This window comes from Phyllostomus discolor, chromosome X (assembly GCF_004126475.2).
Source record: "Phyllostomus discolor isolate MPI-MPIP mPhyDis1 chromosome X, mPhyDis1.pri.v3, whole genome shotgun sequence".
In the NCBI taxonomy this organism is placed as follows: domain Eukaryota; kingdom Metazoa; phylum Chordata; class Mammalia; order Chiroptera; family Phyllostomidae; genus Phyllostomus; species Phyllostomus discolor.
In genome coordinates this window covers 59,267,366-59,286,416 of record NC_050198.1, presented here as the reverse complement: position 1 = coordinate 59,286,416, position 19,051 = coordinate 59,267,366, and positions in this window count along the sequence as shown.

Sequence of the window (19,051 nt, the reverse complement as noted above, 5' to 3'; positions counted from 1 at the left end):
CAACCTAACCCTACATCTACAAGAATTCGAGGAACAACAACAAAGACAGCCCAGAGCAAGTAGAAGGAAGGAGATAACCAAGATCAGAGCAGAATGAAATGACATAAAGAGTAAAAGCACAATTCTAAGGATCAATGAATACAAGAGCTGGTTCTTTGAAAAGGTAAACAATTTTGACAAGCCTTTAAGCAGAGCCATCAAGAAAAAAGGAGAGAAAGCTAAAATAAACACAGTCAGAAATTAAAGAGGAGAGATTACAACAGATACCACAGAAATACAAAGGATTGTAAGAAATTACTATAAAGAACTGTATGCCAAGAAATTTGAAAACCTAGATGAAATGAACAAATTTCTAGAAAAAGATAATCTTCCAAAACTCAATGAAAAAGCACCAGAAAGCCTGAACAGACCAATAACAGCAAAAGAAATTGAAGCAGTAATAAAAAAACTCCCAACACACAAAAGCCCTGGACCAGATGGTTTCACAGGAGAATTCTACAAAACATTCAAGGAAGAACTCACCCCTATCCTTCACAGACTATTTCAAAAAATCCAAAAAGATGGAAGACACCCAAACTCTTTTTATGAGGCCAACATCATCCCAATCCCAAAACCACATAAAGACACAACAAAGAAAGAAAACTTCAGGGTAATATTGCTAATGAACATAAATGCTAAAATCCTCAAACAAATATTGGCAAACCACATCCAACAATGTATTAAAAAAATCATACACCATGACCAAGTGGGATTCATTCCAGGGATGCAAGGATGGTACAATATTCGCAAATCAGTAAATGTGATACATCACATAAACAAAAGCAAAGACAAAAATCACATGATTATATCAATAGATGAGGAAAAAGCACTTGATAAGGTACAGCACCCATTTACAATAAAAACGCTCAGCAAACAGGGAATAAAGGGAGCGTTCCTCAACATAATTATGGCCATATATGAGAGACCTACAGCCAACACCATACTCAATGGGAAAAAATTAAAATCTTTTCCACTAAGATGAGGAACAAGACAAGGCTGTCCACATTCACCACTTCTATTCAATATAGTACTGGAAGTTTTAGCCACAGTGATTAAACAGGAAAAGGAAATAAAAGGCATCCAAATCAGAAAGGAGGAAATAAAACTGTAACTGTTTGCAGATGACATGAGAGTGTACATAGAAAATCCTATAGACTCGGCCAAAAAACTGCTTGACCTAATAAATGAATTCGGCAAAACAGCGGGATACAAAGTCAATATCCAGAAATCAAAGGCATTTCTGTACACCATCAATGACACAGCAGAAGCAGAAATCAAGAAAAAAATCCCATTTGAAATAGCAAAAAGAAAAATAAAATACCTAGGAATAAACCTAACCAAAGAGGTAAAAGATCTGTATTCAGAAAACTACGTAACCCTGAGGAAAGAAATCAAGGAAGACACAAACAAATGGAAACATATACCGTGTTCATGGATTGGAAGAATTTACATCAACATGTCCATACTACCCAAAGCAGTTTACAGATTCAATGCAATACCTTTTAAAGTACCAATGGCATATTTCACAGACATAGAACAAACAGTTCAAAAATTTATTTGGAACCATAAACAACCCTGAATAGCTGCTGCAATTTTGAGAAAGAAGAGTAAAGTAGGAGGGATCACAATACCTGATACTAAACTTATTACAAGTCCACTGAAATCAAAACAGCCTGATACTGGCATAAAAGCAGGCACATGAACCAATGGAACAGAACAGAGAGCCCAGAAATAAGCCCAAGTCTCTATGGCCAATTAATATTTGACAAAGGGGGCAGCAACATAAACTAGAGTAAAAAAAGCCTTTTTAACAAATGTCGTTGGGAGAACTGAACAGCTACATGCAAAACAATGAAACTCGAGCACCAACTTACAATTTATACAAAAATAAATTCATGATGGATAAAAGACTTAAATGTAAACTGAGACACCATTAAAGTCCTAGAGGAGAATATAGGTAGGAAAATCTCAGATATGTCATGCAGCAACATTTTTACTGACATGTCCCCCAAAGCAAGAGATATAAAGGAAAGAATAAACAAATGGGACCTCATCAAAATGAAAAGCTTCTGCATGGGTAAAGAAAACAGTATTAAAATAAAAAGGGAACCAACAGTATGGGAAAACATATTTGCCAAGGATACCTCAGACAAGGGTTTGATCTCCCAAATATGTAAAAGACTTATACGACTCCACTCTAAGAACACAAGCAACCCAATTAAGAAATGGGCAAAGGACTTGAACAGACAATTCTCCAAGGAGGACATACAGAGGATCCAAAAACACATGAAAAGATGTTCAATATCGCTAGCTATCAGAGAGATGCAAATTAAATCCACAATGAAATACCACTTCACACCAGTCAGAATGGCCATCATAAACAAAGCAACAAACAACAAGTGTTGGAGAGGTTGTGGAGAAAAGGGGTCTCTAGCGCACTGTTGGTGGGACTGCAAGCTCGTACAACCACTATTGAAAACAGTATGGAACTTCCTCAGAAAACTAAAAATGGATCTTCCGTTTGACCCAGCAATTCGACTGCTGTGGCTATATCCTAAGAACCCTGAAACACCAGTCCAAAAGAACCTTTCCACCCCAATGTTCATAGCAGCACAATTTACAATAGTCAAGTACTGGAAACAACCTAGGTGCCCATCAGTAAATGAATGGATCAAAAAATGATGGTACATTTACCCAGTGGAATTCTATGCAGCAGAAAGAAAAGAAGGAGCTCCTACCCTTTCCAAAGCATGGATGGAACTGGAAAACATTATGCTCAGCAAAATAAGCCAAGCAGTGAAAGACAAATACCATATGACCTCACCTTTAACAGGAACGTAAACAACAAAACAAAGAAACAAGCAAAATACAGTCATAGACACTGAAATGGAGGTCAGTGTGACAGTGAGCAGAGGGGAGAGAAGAGGGAATTTCAGGGGAGAATGAGAAGGGTTAGTAGGAACAAATATGAAGGACACATGGACAAAAACTAGGGGGGGGGAGGTAATGGGAGGGAGGTGGCGAGGGATGGGTGTGTGGGCTGGAATGGGAGTAGAAGGCAGAAAACTGTACTTGAACAATGATTAAAATAAAAAATAAAAAAGAATATTCTTAAGAGGAAAATTGAAGAAAAAACAGAGAAACATAAAGAATAAAATGGCAATTCATAAATACTGTGAATAATCACTTTAAATGCAAATGGGTTAAATGTTCCAATCAAAAGACATGCTTCTCTGGCTGGTGTGTCTCCATGGATTTGGTAACAGCCTGTGAATCAAAGGGTCACCAATTTGATTCCTAGTTAGGACACATGCCTGAGTTGCAGACTGGGTCCTCAGTTGGGGGTGTTCAAGTGGGAACCACACATTGATGTTTCTCTCCCTCTCTTTCTTCATCCCTTCCCCTCTCTCTAAAAATAAATTAATAAAGTCTTTTAAAAAGAGAGACAGGAAAGGACATTACATAATGATAAAGGAATCAATTAAATAAGAGGATATAACCCTTGTAAACATTTATGCTCTGAACGTAGGAGCACCTAAATATATAAAGCAAATCTTGATAGAAATAAAGGGAAAGAACAACAGTAATACAATCAGAGTAGGAGACTTTAACACCCCATTAATATCAATGAAGAACTCTTCCAGACAGAATATCAACAAGGAAACTCACCTTAAATGGCAAACTAGATCAGAAGGATTAAATCAATATCTTCAGATCATTTCACCCCAAAGAAGCAGATTATACATTCTTTTCAAGTGCACATGTAACATTTTCTTGGGCAGACCAAATGTTAAGACATAAAACAAGTTTCAATAGATATAGGAAGATTGAAATATATCAAACATCTTCTCTGACCATAATAAAATGAAACTAGAAATCAATTGTGAAAATAAAACTGAAACAAACACATGAGTACAAAATAACAAGTTACTAAAAAATGAATGGGTTTACAGTAAGATCAAGGAAGAAATCAAAAGCTATCCTGAGACAAATGAAAATGAATGCACAATTTAAAATCTATGGGACACAGTGAAGGCAGTCCTAAGAGAAGAATTTATAGCAATGCAGGCCTAACCCAAGAAGCATGAGAGATCTCAAATGAACCATCTAATCATACACCTAAAGAACTAGAAAAAAGAACAACATACAGACTAAAAAATCAAAACAAAAGATCAGTGAAACAAATAAATTATTCTTTGAAAAGAAAAACAAGATTGATAAACCCTTAATGAGACTCACCAGAAAAAAAAACCAGATAGGACTGAAATAAACAAAATCAGAAATCTAAGAGAAATAACAACTGACACCACAGAAATGAAAATGATTATCAGAAATTATTATGAATAGCTATATGCTAATAAATTGGACAATCTGGAATAAATGGATAAAATTCTAGAAACATACAAACTTCCAAAATGAAATAAAAACATAATCAGAAAATTTGTACAGGCTGATTACAGCTAATAAATTGAAGCAGTAATCAATATATTCACAGCAAACAAAAGTCCTGGAGAGGATGGCTTCACAGGGAAATGTTACCAAACATTCGAGTTAAAGAACTAACATCTATTCTTCTCAAACTATTCCAACAAGTTCAAGAAGAGTGAAGACTGACAAGCTTATTTTATGAGACTAGCATTACCCCAATTCCAAAACCAGATGAAGACACTACAAAGAAAGAAAATTGTAGGCCAATATCCTTGATAAGCATAGATGCTAAAATCCTCAACAAAATATTAGCAAACTGATAAAAATACATTAAAAAGATGATGCACCTAGGGCAAGTGGGATTTATTCCTAGGATCCCAGGTTGGTACAATATTCACAAATCAACTAACATGATACACCACAAAAATGAAAAGAAGGTTTAAAATTATATAATCATATCAATAGTTGCAGAAAAGCATTTGAAAAAAATCAAGCATCCATTTTTATTAAATATAACAGCATAATAGAGACCATATACGGCAATCCCACAGCCAACCTCACACTCAATGTGCAAAACCTAAAAAGCATTTTTCTTAAGATAGGGAACAAGACAGGGATGTCCACTTTCACCACTATTATTCAACATAGTACTGGAAGTTCTAGCCACAGCAATCAGACAAGAAATAAAAGGTATCCAAATTGGATAGGAAGAAGTAAAACTGTTGCTATTTGCAAATAACATGGTGCTATATAGAAAGAACCCTAAATATCCCACCAAAAAAAAACTGCTAGAATGAATAAATATTCAATAAAATAGCAGGATATGAAGTTATTATTCAGAAATAGGTTGCATTTGTATACACCAGTAATGAACTATCAAAAACTAAGAAAACAATCCCATTTACACTTTCATCAAAAAATAAAATACCTAGGAATAAATTTAACCAAGGAGGTAGGAAAAAAAAAACAAAGAAGATATAAATAAATGGAAGCATATAAAACGTTCATAGATAGGAAGAATTAACATCATAAATATGTCAATACTCTCCAAAGCAATCTATAGAGTAAACAAAATTCTCATCAAAATACCATGGTATATTTTATGGAATGAAAACAAATAATACAAAAATTTATGTGGAACTGCCAGGAGCGGTGTGACTTAGTTGGTTGGGCATTGTTCCACAAAGTGAAAGGTCCCTGGTTTGATTCTCAGTGAGGGCACATACTTGGGTTGAGGGTTTGGTCTCAGATCAGGGTGTATAGGAGAGGTAACCAATCAATGTATCTCTCTCACATCAATGTTCCTCTCCCTTTCTTCCTCCCTTCCTTTTCCTCTCTCTAAAACTAACTAAATAAAGTATTTAAAAATTTTATATGGAACCCCGAAAAACCTCCAAGTGCCTCATAAGTACTGAGAAATAATAAAGTTAGAGGTATCACACTACATGATATGAAACTATACTACAGGGCCATGGTATTGAAAACAGCATGATAGTGGCATAAAAACAGACATATAGATCATTGGAACAGAATAAAGAGCCCGGAAGTAAACACCTGCCTTTATGGTCTATTAATATTGACAAAAAAGGCAACTCCCTGCAATGGGGTAAGATAGTCTATTTAATAAATGTTGTTGGGAAAATTGGACACATATGTGCAAAACATGAAACTGACCACCTTCTTTCACCATACATATGTATAAACTCAAAAAGAATTAAAGACTTAAATGTTAGACTCAAAACCATAAAAATCTTAGTAGAAAACATAGGCAGTAAAATCTTGGGTATTTCTTGTAGCAATATTTTTTCTGATATATCTCCCAGGGTTAAGGGAAACAAGCAAGCAAGCAACCAAGCAAACAAACAAGCAAAACAAAAAACAATAGGACTACAGAGGGGATTGGGGAGGGAGATAACAGGGGAAAACAAAGGGAAAGGATTATAGAGGAACATGTATGAAGGTCCCATAGACAAAGCCAAAGCGGGGTAGGATTGAGGATGGGGTAGGGAAGACTGGCAGAGGGAAGAGGAAAAAAAATAAAATAAAAAGAACTTAAGGGGGCTAAAAAGGCTCACTTACAAGAAAATGAAAGACTGTCTGTTAGGGTGCATAACCCACTGTCTTCTCAGATTGCCAGCCATTTGAATAAAGCACCCATAAAAATTCAAATAAATTTTCTCAGAAAACTAAAAATGGAACTGCCTTTTGACCCAGCAATTCCACTGCTAGTATTATATCCTAAGAACCCTGAAACACCAATCTAAAAGAACCCATGCACCCCAATGTTCATAGCAGCACAATTTACAATAGCCAAGTTCTGGAAGCAACCCAAGTGCCCATTAGTAAATGAATGGATCAAAAAACTATGGTACATTTATGCAATGGAATTTTATGCAGCAAAAAGAAAGAAGGAGCTCCTACCCTTTGTGACAGCATGGATGGAACTGGAAAACATTATGCTAAGTGAAATAAGCCAGGTGGTGAGGGACAAAATACCATATGATCTTACCATAACAGGAACCTAATCAACAAAAAGAACAAGCAAGCAAAGTATAGCCAAAGACATTGAAATTGAGAACAGGCTGACAGTGATCAGAAGGGAGAGGGGAGGGGATAATGGGGAAAAAGGGTGAAGGGTTTACAGGAACAATTATAAAGGACATGTGGACAATAACAAAGGGGGATAGAAACTGAGGAGGGAGGCAGGGAGAGCTGGGGGGTGGGGTGGGTTGGGGGAAAAGGCAGAAAATTGTACTTGAACAAGAATAAAAATATATTTTAAAAGATTCAAAAAATAAAAATAAAAAATGAAAAAGTTCTGCACAACAAAGGAAACCATCAACAAAATGAAAGGACAACCCATTGAATGTGAGAACATATTCACCAATGATATATCTAATAAGAGGTTAATATCCAAAATTTATAAAGAACTTACACAACTCAACATCAGAAAAACAAACCATCCCATTAAAATATGGGCAATGGACCTGAATAGACACTTCTCTAAGAGGACATACAGAGGGCAAAAGAGGACATAGCATGAAAAAATGCCCAGCATCACTAATCATCAGAGAAATGCAAATTTTTTAAGCCACAATAAGATATCACCTCACCTGTCAAAATAGCCATCATCAATAAATCAACAAACAAGTGTTGGCAAGGATGTAGAGAAAAAGGAACCCTTGTGCACACTTGGTGGGAATGCAGATTGTACAGCCACTATTGAAAACATTATTGATATTCCTCAAAAAATTAAGAATGGAATTGCCTTATGACCCAGCAATTCCATTTCTGAGGTTTCATCTAAAGAAACCCAGAACACAAATTTTAAAGAATATGTGCACCCTTATATTCATATCAACATTATTTACAATAGCTATGATGTGGAACCAAACCCAATGCCCATCAATGGACGAATGAATAAAAAAGCAGTGGTACATATATCCAATGAAATATCACTGAAGCATAAAAAAATAATAAAATCTTACCTTGTGTGAAAGCATGGATGGACCTAGAAGTTATTACACTCTGGGAAATAAGTCAGTCAGAGAAAAAACAATATTGTATAATTTCACTTACCCCATATTTTGCCATGTATAATTTTTTGCCCAAATTTTTGAGGGAAAAATAAGGATGCACATTATACACAAGTGGTACTAATTCTGTATGTATATAAATGTTTTTAATTCTTTTATTTATGCTTATATGTTAAAAGTATAACTCTAGAAAACAATAAAAATATCCATATGCAAATAATACCCTAGAATATGATAATTGGGTTTGTTTCTAAATACGAATAAATGATTGAATTAAAAAATTAAAGTTTTTTCCTGAAAGTTTGGGTCAAAAATGTGGGTGTGAAATATACACAGCAAAATATGTTAAATGTGGAACTAATCTGAAGAATAAAATAAACAAAAAACCAAAATTGAAACAGACTCATAGACACTGGTGCTTGTCAGAGGAGAGGGTGTTTGGGGGACTTGGTGAAAGTGGTGAAGGGATTAAGAAGTACAAATTGGTAGTTAAAAATAGGCATGGGGTTGTAAAGTACAGCATAGAAAATATAATAAATAATACTGGGATAACTATGTATGGAACCAGCTGTGTACTGGAGATATTGGAGGAAACACTTTGTAAAGTATATGATTGTCTAGCCACTATTCTGTACACCTGAAACCAATACAAAATAATATTGAAAGTGAATGGTAACTGAAAAACAAAACCAATAATTTAAAAAAGTCTATAAAAATAAAATAAAATGAGTCATGCTGATTGTATTACTCTGCATATATACTAAAAATCACTCAACTGCATACATTAAATGGGCAATTTCATGTTATATAAATTATAACTCCATACAGCTGGTCAGAAATGAATGGCTACATATATTTATAACCCCATAAAGGTCATGTTTGTCAGTACTGTGAATTAGGCTTTATGGTTCTTCCAAATAACAGAATCCATAGGGAAATTTAACTTTGTATTCATATTTTTTAAAGTCTTAATGTGAGCTTTTAAAACATGACTTAAAATATTTTATGTTTACTTTGTTAACCCTAACCTTAGCTTCTGATGTGGTCATATTCCTTCTACATCTACTAAAAATCATTAATGTCTCCTTCAATGAAAGTGCTTTCCTTAAAACTACTGATTACCAATGCCAAATGATTGTTAATCTCTATTCCAAGTTGTTTCACCACAGTTTTTCTCCTGATCCCTTTCAGAAAGATTGAGAGTTCGCTTTATTGATAGGAACATATACAGGTTTGAAGAATACATAAAAAAGACTTATATAGGTCATTCTTTTTATCAAGAGCAGAATACACTTTGTTTTCAATTGTACATGAAGCCATCTTCAGTTCATGACAGATGTTATAAAAATTTTTAGTAAGTTTGAATATAATTAAATAAAATATATAATAGATTAAACCACATTTTATTATAATTATAAATCAGCAACAGGTGGAAAACTGAAAATTTTACAGTGGCTTCACTGGTAAATTCTACCTGAATTTAAAAAGAAGTACATCTGAGAGCATTTGAGATCTTGCTTCCCAACATTGTTGTCAGTTTGACTCAAATAAAGTCTTATAAAATTTCTCAAAAATATAAAAATAAGTAATTCTGATCTTTCAAATTATTTCTAAAAAACATAGAAAGGAGAAGATTAGGTGGAGTAAGAAAGATGGTAGACTAGGAGGCTTTAGGCCCTTGTTCCGCAACATAGACACTGAATTAACAATATATGAATAGGTTTTGCACAGAATACCTTTATGAGAACTTAAGAAACAAGTTTATAAGCTACAGCATCCAGTCAAATGCAATAGCCAAAAAAAAAAAAAGAATACTAGCAGAAGTGTAAGATAGCTTGAGGCAATTTGAATGTCTGTGCTCTTCTCTGTACATGGTATAGTATGGTGAAACCAGGAGGAAAACTCTCATATGGGGGCTCTGCTCTAAGGATGAAAATGAGTGGATCATTCATTCAGCTCTTGGGCTTATTTGGGAGCTATGGAGGTACTGGTGTTCCTCTCACCCACCTCAGAGTGCTGAGAAATCTGTCACATAGTTTGAAAACCACAGAAACACATATCAGCTAAGTGGCACGTTACAGCTGCAGTTCCATGGGAAGACATCAGGGGGGTCAAGATATCACGACCTCCATAAACATGGGCAGACTGCTTGTGAAATTTGAAACAATTAAATGCAAACACATAAGCCCCCAAAAGACACACTCCCAGAAAAGTTTTGAGAGTTCCTGAACCAATATTGAGGTTGATTGCTGAAAGTGTTACCCTGCATTAATTCAGTCTATGAAGACTGGGAAAGGTAGTGGTTTATGCAAATGATCAAATCTCCTCTAAAGATCACAAGGCATACAAAAAAGTAAGGATGCATGATGAATTAAAGGAACAAAATAAGTCTCCAGAAACTGACACTAAAGGAATGCAGATCTTTCTGATAAAAATTTTTAAATATGGTCTAAAGAAACTTGACAAGCAAAAAGAGAACACAGATAGACAACTAAATGAAATTAGGGAAGAAATAAGTGGATAAAAGAATCCCACACCATGACCAAATGTGATTTATGCTTGTAATGCAAGAATAGTTCAACATATAAAATTAATCAATGTAATAATTACATTTCAAAACAATAGACAAAAATTTCATGAGCATTTAAATGCAGAAAAAGCATTTGATAATTCGACACACTTTTATGATACATACAATCAACAAATAGCAGAAACAAAGTACTTTAAAATAATAAAAAGGTAATTTTAAAAAAATCCCACATTTGACATCACACTTAGTGATAAAAGATTAAGAGATTTTTCTCTAAGATTAGGAACAAGACACAGATTCTTGCTCTTGCCACTTCTGTTCAACATAGTACTGGCAGTCCCAGCCAACACAATTAAACAATAAAAAGAAACAAAATGCATCCAAATTAGAAAGAAGGAAGTGAATTTATCTGTTTGCAGATGATATGATCTTATATGTAGAAAATCCTAATGACTCCACAAAAATATGTATTAGAATTAATAAACAAATTCAACAAAGTTGAAGGACATAAAGTTAATGCTTCCAAATACATTGCATTTATATACACTAACAATGAACAATTAGAAAAAACTTTAAAAAAATTCCATTTACAATAGCATCAAAAATGACCAAATATTTAGTAATAAACCTGACCAAAGAGGTGAAGGACTTGTACACTGAAAATTGTATACTGAACGACTTATATAGTGAAACACATACATTAAATGTTATATAACATTGCTGAAAGAAACTAACAAAGACACAAAGAAATGGAAATGTCCCGTATTCATAGACTGCAAGACAATATGTTAATGTGTCCATATTACTCAAAGTGATCTACATATTCAATGCAATTCTATTAAAATCCCAATAGCATTTTTTACACATAGACATAGTCATGCTAAAATACCTATGTAATTTAAAGAGACCTAAAATAGCAAAAATAATTTGGAAACAGAAAAACATGGCAGAAAACTCACATTGCCTGTTTTCAAAACATGTTACAAAACTAATATAATCAAAACAGTCTGTCAATAACACAAAGACATCAAGTGTTTTTGAAAATTTGTATAAATTAGAATCTTTGTGCAATGTTTGTGGGGAAATAAAACATTATTTGCTATTTTGATAATAACCCTTCCATTTGGGAAATATTTTCATGAGCACTTTGACCACTTTTATATTTTTTCAAAATACTATGATGTGCCTTGGTGTGTTGTTCCTTGATCCAAATTCTTTGGGACTCTCTGAGTTTCCTGAACTTCCTGGAAGTCTATTTCCTTTGCAAGATTGGGGAAGTTCTCCTTCATTATTTGTTCAAATAAGTTATCAATTTGTAGCCCTGGCTGGCATAGCTCAGTGGATTGAACATGGGCTGTGAACCAAAGTGTCGCAGGTTCGATTCCCAGCCAGGGTACATGCTTGGGTTGCAGGCCATAACCCCCAACAACCGCACATTGATGTTTCTCTCTCTCTATCTCCCTCCCTTCCCTCTCTAAAAAAAAATAAATAAATAGAATCTTTTAAAAAAAGTTATCAATTTGTTGCTCTTCCTCTTCTCCATCTGGTACCACTATAATTCAGATGTTGGAATGTTTAAACATGTCCTCGAGGTTCCTGAGCCTCTCGTCATTTTTTTTTAAATTTTATTTTAATCATTGTTCAAGTACAGTTTTCTCCCACTTACTTTGATTCCAGCCCACCCACCCAACCCTCCCCTCTCCCCCCCCATTACACCCTACCCCTAGTTTTTGTCCATGTGTCCTCCAAATTTGTTCCTGTAAACCCTACCCATTCCCCCCTGAAATTCCCTCTTCTCTCCCCTCTGGTCACTGTAAGCCTGTCCCCCATTTTAAGAGCCTTTGGTTATATTTTGCTTGTTTCTTTGTTTCATTGTTTAGGTTCCTGTTAAAGGTGATATCATGTGGTATTTGTCTTTCACTGCCTGGCTTGTTTCACTTAGCATAATGCTTTCCAGCTCCATCCAAGCTGTTGTAAAGGGTAGGAGCTCCTTCCTTCTTTCTGCTGCATAGAATTCCATTGTGTAAATGTACCATCGTTTTTTGATCCATTCATTTACTGATGGGCATCTAGGTTGCTTCCAGCACTTAGCTATTCTAAATTAGGCTGCTATGAACATTGGGGTGAATAGGTTCTTTTGGATTGGTGTTTTAGTGTTCTCAGGATCTAGTCCCAGCAGTGGAATTGTAGGGTCAAAAGCCGGATCCATTTTTAGTTTTCTGAGGAAGTTCCATACTGCTTTCCATAGTGATTGTACCAGTCTGCAGTCCCACCAACAGTGTACTAGGGACCCCTTTTCTCCACAACATCTCTAACATTTGTTTGTTGCTTTGTTTATGATGGGCATTCTGACTGGTGTGAAGTGGTATCTCATTGTGGTTTTAATTTGCATCTCTCTGATAGCTAGTGATATTGAACATTGTTTCATGTGTCTTTGGATTTTCTGTATGTCCTCCTTGGAGAAGTGTCTGTTCAAGTCCTTTGCCCATTTTTTAATTGGATTCCTTGTCTTCTTAGAGTGGAGTTGTGTAACTTCTTTATATATTTTGGAGATGAAACCCTTGTCTGAGGTATCATTGGCAAATATGTTTTCCCATATCATTGGTTACCTTTTTATTTTGATACTGTCTCCTTTAGCTGTGCAGAAGCTTGTTATTTTGATGAGATCCCATTTGTTCATTCTTTCTTTTATGTCCCTTGCTCTAGGAGACATGTCAGTAAAAAAATTTCTGCGTGAAATATCTGAGATTTTCCTACCTACATTCTCCTCTAGGACTTTAATGGTGTCACGTTTTATATTTAAGTCTTTCATCCACTTTGAATTTATTTTTGTATAGGGTGTAAGTTGGTGCTCTAATTTCATTTTTTTGCACGTGGCTGTCCAGTTCTCCCAACACCATTTTTTGAAGAGGCTATTTTTACTCCATTTTATGTTGCTGCCTCCTTTGTCAAATATTAATTGTCCATAGAGACTTGCGTTTATTTCTGGGCTCTCTGTTTTGTTCCATTGGTCCATGAGACTGTTTTTATGCCAGTACCAAGCTGTTTTGATCACAGTGGACTTGTAGTATATTTTAGTGCCAGGTATTGTGATCCCTCCTACTTTACTCTTCTTTGTCAAAATTGCAGCAGTTATTCCCGGTCATTTATGATTCCATATAAATTTTTGAAGGGTTTGTTCTATGTCTGTGAAATAAGCCATTGGTACTTTAATAGGAATTGCATTGAATGTGTAAATTGCTTTGGGTAGTATGGACATTTTGATGACATTAATTCTTCAATCCATGAAAATGGTATATGTTTCCATTCGTTTGTGTTTTCCTTGATATCTTTCCTCAGTGTTATGTAGTTTTCAAAATACAGGTGTTTTACTTCTTTGGTTAGGTTTATTTCTAGATATTTTTCTTTTTGCTATTTCAAATGGGATTTTTTTCTTGATTTCTGCTTCTGCTGTTTCATTGTTGGTGTACAAAAAAGCCTTTGATTTCTGGATATTGACTTTGTATCCCGCTGTTTTGCCAAATTCATTTATTAGGTCAAGCAAATTTTTGGTGGAGTGTATAAGATTTTCTATGTACACTATCATGTGATCTGCAAATACTGACAGTTTTGTTTCCTCCTTTCCGATGTGGATGCCTTTTATTTCTTTTTCTTGGCTGATCATTGTGGCTCAAACTTCCAGTACTATATTGAGTACAAGTGGTGAAGGTGGACAGCCTTATCTTGTTCCTGATCTTAGTGGAAAAGATTTGTTTTGCCCAGTGAGTATGATGTTGGCTGTAGGTCTCTCATATATGGCCTTTATTATGTTGAAGAATGCTTCCTCTATTCCCAGTATGCTGAGTGTTTTTATCATAAATGGGTGCTGTACGTTATCAAATGCTTTTTCTGCATCTATTGATATAATCATGTGATTTTTGTTTTTGCTTTTGTTTATGTGATGTATCACATTTACTGATATGTGAATATTGTACCAGTCTTGCATCCCTGGAATGAATCCCACTTGGTCATGGTGTATGACCTTTTAAATATATTGTTAGATGCGGCTTGCCAGTATTTTGTTGAGGATTTTAGTGTCGATGTTCATCAGTGATATTGGCCTGAAGTTTTCTTTCTTTGTTGTGTCTTTATGTGGTTTTGGAATTAGGATGATATTGGCCTCATAAAAATAGTTTGGGAGTCTCCCATGTTTTTGGATTTTTTGGAATAGTCTGTGAAGGATAGGGGCTAGCTCTTCCTCAAATGCTTTGTAGAATTCTCCTGTGAAACCATCTGGTCCAGGGCTTTTGTGTGTTGGGAGTTTTTTGATTAGCACTTCAATTTATTTTGCTGTTATTGGTGTGTTCAGGCTTTCTGCTTCTTTTTCATTGAGTTTTGGAAGATTAAGTTGTTCTAGAAATTTGTTCTTTTCATCTAGGTTTTTAAATTTCTTGGCATACAGTTCTTCGTAGTAATTTTTAAAAACTGTATGTGTTTCTGTGGTATCAGTTGTAATCTCTCCTCTTTCATTTCTGATTGTGTTTATTTGGGTCTTCTCTCTCTTTTTCAATGAGTCTGGGTAAAGGCTTGTTGATTTTGTTTATCTTTTCAAAGAACCAGATCTTGGATTCATTGATCCTTAGAACTGTACTTTTAGTCTCTATGTCATTTAATTCTTCTCTGATCTTTGTTATTTCATTCCTTCTAGTTTCTCTGGGCTGTCTTTGTTGTTGTTTCATGAGTTCTTGTAGACGTAGGGTTAGGTTGTTTGTTTGAAATGTTTCTAACAATTTTATGTGGGCCTGTATTGCTATGAACTTCCATCTCAGGACTGCCTTGGCTTTGTCCCATAGGTTTTGGGTTGTTGTGAGTTCATTTTCATTTGTTTCCAGAAACCTTTTGATTTTTTCCTTAATATCATTCTTGACCCATTCATTGTTTAATAGCATGCTATTTAATGTCTATGATTTTGAGTGTTTTGGGTTTTTTTCCTTGGGATTGGTTTCTAGTTTAAGTCCGTTGTGATCTGAGAAAATGCTTGGTATGACTTCAATTTTCTTGAAATTGTTGAGGCTTGTTTTGTGTCCTATCATGTGGTCAATCTTTGAAAATGTTCTGCGTACATTTGAAAAGAATGTGTATTTAGCTTCTTTGGGATAGAGGGCTCTGTATATATCAGTAAAGTCCATTTTATCAAGGGTATTGTTCAATGCCACAATATCCTTGTTGATATTTTGTTTGGAAGATCTGTCCATTTTTGATAGTGGGGTGTTAAAATCCCCCACTATAATTGTGTTGCTGACAATATCTTTCTTGAAGTCCTCTAAGATTTTCTTTATGTATTTTGGTGCTGCTCTGTTGGGTGCATATATATTTACAATATTTATGTCTTCTTGGTGGATTATTCCCTTGAGTATTATGAAGTGACCATCTGGGTCTCTATTTATGGCCCTTTTTTGGAAGTCTGTTTTGTCCGATATGAATATTGCTACCCCGGCTTTTTTTTTTTTTTTTCGTGTTCATTTGCTTGAAAGATTTGTTTCCAGCCCTTCACTTTCATCCTGTGCAGGCCTTTTATTTTGAAGTGTGTCTCTTGCAGGCAGCATATGTGTGGGTCATTTTTTTCTTATCCATTCAGCTATTCTATGTCTTTTGATTGGAGAATTTAATCCATTTACATTTAAGGTTATTATTGATAGGTACTGATTCATTGTCTTTTATGTACATGTTTCTCTCTCTCTCTCTCCCTCCCTCTCTCTCTCTCTCTCTCTCTCTCTTTTCCTTCCTTTCCTTAAAGCAGTCCCTTTAGAATCTCTTGCAGAGCTGGTTTGGTGGAGGTGTATTCTCTTAGACTTCTTTTGTCTGGGAAGTTTCTTATTTGGCCTTCTATCTTGATTGAGAGCCTTGCTGGGTAAAGTAGCCTTGGTTGCAGACCTCTGGTTCTCATTACTTGGAATATTTCTTCCCATTCTCTTCTGGCTTGGAGTGTTTCCATTGAGAAGTCAGCTGTTAGCCTTATTGGGGCTCCCTTGTATGTTACTTACTGTTTCTCCTTGCTGCCTTTAATATTCTCTCTTTGTCTTGAAATTTTGCCATTTTAATTATGATGTGTCTTGAGGTGGGTCTCTTTGGGTTCCTCTTGATTGGGACTCTCTGTGTTTCCTGGATTTGTATGACTTTTTCTCTCATCAAATTAGGGATGTTTTCCTTCATTACTTTTTCAAATAGGTTTTCTATCCCTTGGTCTTCTTTTTCTCCTTCTGGTATCCCTATTATAAGGATATTATTACGTTTCATATTGTCTTGCATTTCTCTTAATCCCTCTTCATTCTTTCTGAGTCTCTTTTCCTTTTCTTGCTCTTTCTGGGTGTTTTTTTCTACTTTGTCCTCCAATTCGCTAATCCAGTTGTCTGCTTCATCAATCCTGCTTTTCATTCCTTGTACTGTGTTGCTCAGTTCAGAAATGGCATTCTTCATTTCCTCTTGGCTCTTGTTGAGAGTTTCTATTTCCTTTTTCATGTTTATGTAGTTTGCAGTGAGATCGTTGTAGCTTCCCTCTAGTTTCTGATAGCTCATTGTGAGTTCATTGAGCTTCCTGATGATCATTGTTTTCAACTCTATATCTGATAGTTGAGTTTCCTCTATTTCATGTAGCATTTTTTTCTGAGGCTTCCTCCTTTCCCTTCAATTGGGGATCATTTCTTTGTTTTCTCATCGTTTGTGGGATTCTTCTTGTTAGCCTCTGTTTCTTAAATTGACCTGTTCTGGTTCCCTGTGTTTATGGTGTGAACTTCTGTGGTAGAATACCTGTGAGATTCAGTGGTACAGTCTGCTTCGTGCATCCTGGTGTTCACAACTTCCCCCTACTATTTTTTGTGATCAGCTGGAGGAGTAAGGCAAAATGGTTTAAGATAGCAAGAGGAGTATATTATGATATTTACATTAGCAGCCAGTAGAGAAGAGATGGGATATCCTTTGGCTACTTATAGTGTTAACCGTGATCCTCCACCCCACTAGCCACATTTTAGAAAGGATGGAAAAAAGGTAGGACTCTTATTGGGGACGAAAGTATTGTTAGTTGGATCTAGAAAGCTGTGAGCCGTTAGGAGGTCAAATTCTGACGTAGAGTTGGAATAACGATTAGTAAATAGGAGTAGTGTGTAAAAGAATAGAGACAACCTCCACAATAATATTGTTCAGGAAATTGTGAAGTAGGCTGAGATCAGGTAGTGGTGTTGAGTATTATTTACAAGTGTATGAACTTGGTCTTATTTACAGTAATATTAAAGCAACAATATTGTGGCAGAATCAATGAGACCTAGATTACAAGAATAAGGAGTGTAGCACCTTGAGAGGTGTACTAATGGAACACAGATGAAGGATAGTAAATTTTCAACACACTGTGACTGAGGTAACAGGGGGAACCTATCAAATGACAGTATAACCAGCCAAGCAAAGATTACACAGAAAGAAAAAGAATACAAACATACTATTAAAATAAAAAATGTCAGAAAAGTGAGAAAAAGGTAATACAAATTTGCAGTAACTTGCAAGCTCAAAAAAAAAGGGGAAAAAAGCAGAATATGGAGTGCAGGAGAGATAAATTTGGAGTGGAAAGAATAATACTAGGATGAATAGAAGAGAAACATAAGGGATTGAGAGATATAAAAATAATAAGAATTGAAAAATAAAAAGTCACTTAAAACATAAGATAAAATCAATCAACCAACAACAGCCAAACAAAACAAAGCAAAACAAAACCTCTTGTTGGTTTCTAACTGGCCAGGCCAATTTTTCTGGTCTTGCAGGCTTCCCCAGGCTGATGGGAGGTTGAAATGCTTATCACTCTTCCCTGTCAAATCTCAGTAAGTCTCTCAGGTACTATCCCCAGGGCCAGCTGGGCGCTTTCCCCAGAGCCAACCTGACTTTCCCCTACAGGACCCTGGATGCTCCTGAATACTTTCTCTGGAGCTCACTGCCGGGGTCTCCTGGACTCTGGGGCCCTGCAGGACTCCTGTTTCTTTTTGGTTTCACAATACAAGCTCCGGGGATTGCAAGATGTGCCATTCCCCCAAATTTCACCATGGCAAGCACTATGTTCTTGGGAAGCACTCACATCTTTTCTGGATTCACGGTGCAATCTCTGGGGATCGTAAAAGGGTGCACCCATCCACCAAATTTTTGAGTTTCAGGCTCTAGGAATGCTCTAAGTGCCATGTCCCTTCTGGGTTCACAGCGAGAGAGTCAGGATTCTTGAGGGGGTGTGTGCCTCCACAGTACACCACTGCAGGCTCCAGAAACCTGAGAATGCCCCGCGCCCTTTCCTTGATCTGGGCTGCAAGGTCTGGGTTTTCCACCAATCCACACTCCCACCTGGCTGGGGGTGTGGGCGCACTTCCAGGCTGCCCCTGGTGGTGCCTCCTGGAGGCACTCACTTCTTCCAGGGCTATGGGTGGGTGCTCGCAGCCCCTGGGCAATTGTCTCCCAGTCCAATTCCCCTCTCTGTACCTTCAAGCCACCAGGTCTCCCCTGTTGTTGC